The following is a 6,168-nucleotide window of genomic DNA, read 5'->3' on the forward strand; positions in this document are numbered from 1 at the left end:
GTATAGCCCCGGGCAGTTCACTTGAACAAGCCCGTGGCACGGAGACAGTTGATCAGAGATCCCCCACATTCAAGATGGCATGTGTATCCCTGTCTTCACAAAGTTAGGTCTATGACAGATCTGGAGAGAGAGCAGAAAGAGAGAGGGGAGGACAGGAGGGAAAGGGCTTGTCCATGAGGACTGATCGGCACTCTGACTGTGACTGTGCTACCCTGACAAATCCAGCCAACAGAGAAGAATTGGGAAGATTTGTCCCCTGACTTGTGTAGGGGTGGGGGGGGGGGGTACAACCACAGCGAAGAGGTTCACCGATAGTTGCAGAGAGATTGATATACTGGATGTAAAGGATTTCACACAATTGCTTTATTTCTTTATTCAAGCCTGGTGTTGGCGTAGTGGTTTGGATAGTGGCTTGGGATCTAAAAGGTCCTGAGTTCAAGCCCCGTTGGCCGCTTGAATTAATACACACCAGGAGGTTTACTCAGCCTGTCATCCTTCCGAGGTCGGCGAAGTGAGTACCAGTGTACTGGGCCCGGTGTATGCCCCGGTTAGAATAAGTGTACCATATCCCTGTGTCATAAGAGGCGACCAGGGTTGCGTCAGGAAGGAACGATGTAAAAACTAAGCCAAATCACGATGCGGATCATACGGATGATCCGCTGTGGCGACCCCTAACGGGAGCAACCGAAAGAAGAAGAAGCTTTATTTCCTTATTCAATTAAAAATCTTCAAAAACATAACCTGGTGTTGGCTTCATGGTTAGGGTGGTGACTTGGGATTCTGGCGTCCTGAGTTCAAGCCCCGTTTGCCACTGAATTAACACTAGGTGGGGTTGACTCAGCCTGTCATCCTTCCGAGGTTGGTGAAATGAGTACCATTGTAGCAGCCAAAAGGCTGTACATGAAGGGAAGGGGTATTGACGGATTTATTAAATCTGGTATTTGTGCAGTGCAGGCATGATGGGCCGAATGGCCTCCTCATGCACATAATTTCCTTGTAATCCTTGTAAAACAGTGTCTCAGGCTCATGAAATAGCTTGAAACATTTATTTATGTATAAAACATCCTTAGTGTTTTGCTTATTTTCTCAACAGTTCAATGTATTACTTTTAACACTTACAATGCCTATATAAAGTCTACACCCCTTTTCAAAATTTTCATCTTTTGTTGCTTTATAGCCTGGAATTAAATTGCATTAAATCAGACTTTTCCCACCTTTATTTACACATCGTAACCCACAACTTCGAAGTGAAAAACAAATTCTACAAGTTTTCGAAAATTAATTTAAAATACAAAACGAGAATATCTTGGTTGGATAAGTGTCTACCCCCTTATAATAGCAATTGTAAATTAGCTCAGGTGTAACTAATCACCTTCAAAATCACACACCACATTAATTGGCCTCCACCTGTGTCAAATTGAAGTGGTTCTGATTATTTCAGAACACAATCAGCTGTTACAGTAGGTTTCCTCTTCTGGGTTGTGCATTTCACAGCAAAACCTCAACCATGAGACCAAAGAGCTTTAAAACGATCCCCAGTATAAAGTTGTGGAAAGGCACATCAGTGGATGTGTATAAAAATATTTGAAAGGCCTTGAATATCCCTTGGAGCACAGTCATGACAATCATTAAGAAGTAGAAGACATATGGTACCACCAAAACCCTGCCTAGATCAGGCCGTGCCTCTAAACTGAATGACCAAACTAGGAGACTGATCAGAGAGGCCACGAAGAGTCCAATAGCAACTTTGAAAGCTACATGCCTTTATAGCAGACTGGTCACTGTGTGCATGAGACGACAATATCCAAAAGCACTCCACAGGTCTGGCATGTACGGTAGGATGGCAAGAATGAAGCTATCGCTCAAAAAAGCCCACCTTGAGTCCCATTTGAGGTATGCAAAAAAATACTCTGGAGGTTCTTAAACCATGTTGCAAAAGTTTTTTGGTCTGATTAAACCAAGATGGAACTTTTTGGCCGAAATGCAAAATGTTACATTTGGCGCAAACCAAACACAGCACATCATCCCAAAAACACCATCCCTACTGTGAAGCATGGTGGTGGCAGCATCATGTTATGTGGATGTTTCTCATCAGCATGGACTGGGGCACTTGTCAGGATAAAAGGGAAAATGGATAGAGCAAAATACAGAAAAGTCCTAGAGAAAAACCCACTGCCCTCTGTAAGAAAGCTGAAATTGGGACAGAAGTTCACCTTTCAGCATGACAACGACCTGAAGTACACAGCCAAAGCTACACTGGAGTGGCTAAGCAACAAAACGATAAATGTTCTTGAGTGGCTCAGTCAAAGCCCCGACCCTAAATCAAATCGAAAATCTGTGGCATGACTTGAAGATTGCTGTCTATCAACGCTCCCCATGCAACTTGACTGAGCTTGAACAGTTTTGTGCAGAAGAATGGGGAAATATTGCCCAATCAAATGTGCAACGTTGGTAAAGATCTATCCCAACAGACTCTCAGCTGTAATTGCTGTCAAAGGCATTTCCACCAAGTTTTAACTCAGGGGGGTGAACACTTATCAAACCAAGGTATTCTAGTTTTGTATTTTTAATTGATTTTCTGAAATTTGTAGAATTTGTTTTTCCCTTGGAAGTTGTGGGTTACGATGTGTAAATAAAGTTTGGACAGAGTCTGATTTGATGCAATTTAATTTCAGGCGACAAGGCAACAAAAGGTTAAAAATTTGAAAGGGGGTTTACACTTTCTATAGGCACTGTGTAGATGTAAATGTGGTGGGATTTTAAACCCCTACCCTCCCCCTTCTCTGCTTTCACAAGACCTTCTTCATTCCTCTTCCATGAATCTTATCCCTTCTCATACAAACTTGGTTTACTTCCCACCCAACATCTCCCAAACACCTTCTCTCACCTCACATATATCTCTCTTATTTTTTTTCACAGTTGTGATTTCTTTGTAATTCTAAATCCTATATATTTCATGGGAACCATATAAATAGATCATTCCCTATTCGTGCTAAGAGGGAATATGTCTTGCCAAATTGAAAACAAGAAAAAGAGCAATCGGAGTTTGCAGACCCTCGCCAGGACTTGTTTTTTATGGTGTTTGTGTTCTAGTGTGTTACGTAATTAATAAGAGACATAATTAGAACTGCCACTTTATAACTGCTGACAGTGATGACCGGGTACCAAGACGTCACGCTTTGATGCAACCCTGCTTTGATTGGACACCTGACCCTGACCCTGACCCGTGACGTTTTTCATTGCTATTCAATTGAATATAGAATGGGATTAAAATAAATTCAATTCAAATCAAATGCAAGGCCAAATAGGTACAGTACTGCATTGGAGTAATCAGAAGGAACCCAAACAAGCAAAAAGCAAAGATGAAGTCATCAGGATGAACCTGGATAGGTTTTGAATTTCAGCTGCAACTCCTCTACCCTCAAATACATCCAGGCACAGCCAAGTGAGCCTTTTTCAAAAAAAAGTAGATCTAAATAAATATATATCAAAAAGAACTCAGATCCAAAAAATTATTTTATTCTGGCTGCCAGACCATGTGTCCAATGAAGTTGAAATTTAAAACTTTTGGAATACCAACATCTCTGGAATACCAACTCCAGCAATGAGCCTGTGGGTGCTGAAACCATGAACCAGCCACCCTCAGTCCATGACTTCTTGCAAAGTTAAGGAACCTGATGCTATTCTGGTTCACAGTTCCAGATCCATAGGGACCAACAGGTAAGGTCAGGTATGGGAGCACGTGCTGGAGCAGCGCGTCGCTGCATCTACTTTCCGCCGGTACTCCAGGGTCCTCCTTATGGCCATCCCCCAGGCAAATGCCTGGCCCATCCCCATCTCCTGGAGATGCTGATCAACCTGCTGCAACCACGAGGCACGTGGCCAGCCCGTTGGCCTCCTCCACTCACGAGGTTCCCTCACTGAGAGAATCTGGTGAGCAGGATCAGCGTCAGGAAAATGAGTTGCATGTCCATACAGCTGCAGCTCTGCTGGCTGACGCTCACAGCCTATCCATCCATCCATTGGGACCATACTCTGTACAGTGCGTTGGTGCTGCCTGAGCAGTTTCCTTGGTTATTGGACACAATCCTGGATGGGTTGCCATTCTGACACAGTATACCAGCATGCTGGCATTCATTTTGCCAACCTCGGAAGGATGACAGGCAGAGTCAACCCGACCTGGTATTAACTCAACAGCCGAGTTGGATTTGAACTCAGGATCCTAGGATCCCAAGCACACCACCCTAACCATTAAGCCAACACCAGGCATTCATAGACTATGCAGGTAACAAATCTCATTTGAGTCTCTCAGCGACCACTCGTTGGACACAAAGTCTGACCAGTGATAGCCAACGATTCTCCGAAGAAACCTGGTATAAAAGGAATTAAGTCTGTCTCAGATCCCTGGTCAGAGTCCAAGTCTCACATCCAGACCATTCTTATCAGTTCCAGTCGATGTATTGAAATCCACCAAGACGACAAGTGTATCTTTCCTGGGGCACTGATCAACCACATACTCGAGTTTGGCATAGAATGCGTCCTTCACGGTGAAATCACTCGCCTCAGTCGGAGCATATACAGAGACCAGGGAAACGATACCCAAGGACTGACTAATCCTTCATCTCATAATACTCTTGTTGATAGGTGTTACCTCAATTACCATTGGAGTCAGCTTATGGGACACAGCTACAGCAACTCCTTGGGCATGGTAACCATCAGAGCGACCAGACCAATAGTAAGTGTAACCACCGCCATGGTCTCGCCGCAATCCGGTCTCCGAACCTCAGAGAGTGCTGTAATACTGATGTTCAAACGCTTGAGCTTAGATGATAACAGAGACAGGTGATCATCCTCTCAGGGATAGGACATTCCAGGTACCCACCCAAAGGGACAGCCTCAGGTTAACCTAAAGAGATCGCCATTGTGTGGACGACACCTCAGCAGCACCCCGACACACACCACCACAATCTGACCCGGGAAGGTTACCCCATTGTTTTTCTCCTCTTATGAAAGAGTGGGATTCCCGAAGGCTTTGCCCCAATCCCATCATCCGGTGAGCTGCCCTGCGGAGGGCAGCTGCATCGGAGGTACTCCCACGGAGTGGGCTTTCAATTTTCTTTGCGGTTTTCTTGTGTTTTGGTGAATGAAGGTTTTGCGGTGGCTCGAGTGCAAATCCTGCCACCAACCTCCTTAAAAAAGGAACCCAACTGCAGGAGGACCTTTACAGACACAGTTGGGCACTAGATATGGATGGCTGTTGGCTCACAAGGTGCTCCTCCACCCTTTGACAGGTTTTGTTTTTATTCTTGCTGGGTGTTCATATCATACACCTTCCTCACCAAGAAACCTGGTGGGGGAGACTGTTTAGTCACTGACAACCTGACCACGAAACAGGTTAGTGCAGGTTTACATGGGACCTGTAGCAAGTCACCGATCTAATCTGCCCTGACCTGACAATACGCCACGTATCATGAGAAGGAAAGTTTCTTCTTCTTCTTCTTCTCCATCTCCTCTCCCTTCTCCTCTCCCTTCTCCTCTCCCTTCTCCTCTCCCTTCTCCTCTCCTCTCCTCTCCCTTCTCCTCTCCCTTCTCCTCTCCTCTCTTCTCCCTTCTCCTCTCCTCTCCCTTCTCCTCTCCTCTCCCTTCTCCTCTCCTCTCCCTTCTCCTCTCCTCTCCCTTCTCCTCTCCTCTCCTCTCCCTTCTCCTCTCCTCTCCTCTCCCTTCTCCTCTCCTCTTCTCTCCTCTCCTCTCCCTTCTCTCCTCTCCTCTCCTCTCCCTTCTCTCCTCTCCTCTCCTCTCCTCTCCTCTCCTCTCCCTTCTCTCCTCTCCTCTCCTCTCCCTTCTCCTCTCTCCTCTCCCTTCTCCTCTCCTCTCCTCTCCCTTCTCCTCTCCCTCTCCTCTCCCTTCTCTCTCCTCTCCTCTCCTCTCCTCTCCTCTCCCTTCTCCTCTCCTCTCCTCTCCTCTCCTCTCCCTTCTCTCCTCTCCTCTCCTCTCCCTTCTCTCCTCTCCTCTCCTCTCCCTTCTCTCCTCTCCTCTCCTCTCCCTTCTCTTCTCCTCTCCTCTCCCTTCTCCTCTCCTCCTCTCCTCTCCCTTCTCCTCTCCTCTCCTCTCCTCTCCTCTCCTCTCCCTTCTCTCCTCTCCTCTCCTCTCCCTTCTCTCCTCTCCTCT

At 46.1% G+C, this 6,168-nt stretch overlaps 1 protein-coding gene and 1 long non-coding RNA gene across 17 annotated transcripts in view; one reads left to right on the forward strand and one right to left on the reverse strand.

The window, feature by feature from the left end:
* Positions 1-6,168, forward strand: part of MPHOSPH9 (M-phase phosphoprotein 9) — a 135,556-nt gene that overhangs the window by 29,408 nt on the left and 99,980 nt on the right. The gene's annotated exons all lie outside the window — the stretch shown is intronic.
* The window catches only part of LOC147028439 (uncharacterized), a 44,024-nt gene that overhangs the window by 26,661 nt on the left and 11,195 nt on the right, over positions 1-6,168 (reverse strand). The gene's annotated exons all lie outside the window — the stretch shown is intronic.

This window comes from Eptatretus burgeri, chromosome 4 (genome assembly GCF_056783735.1).
Source record: "Eptatretus burgeri isolate ZD-2024b chromosome 4, Ebu_testis_v1, whole genome shotgun sequence".
NCBI lineage: Eukaryota > Metazoa > Chordata > Myxini > Myxiniformes > Myxinidae > Eptatretus > Eptatretus burgeri.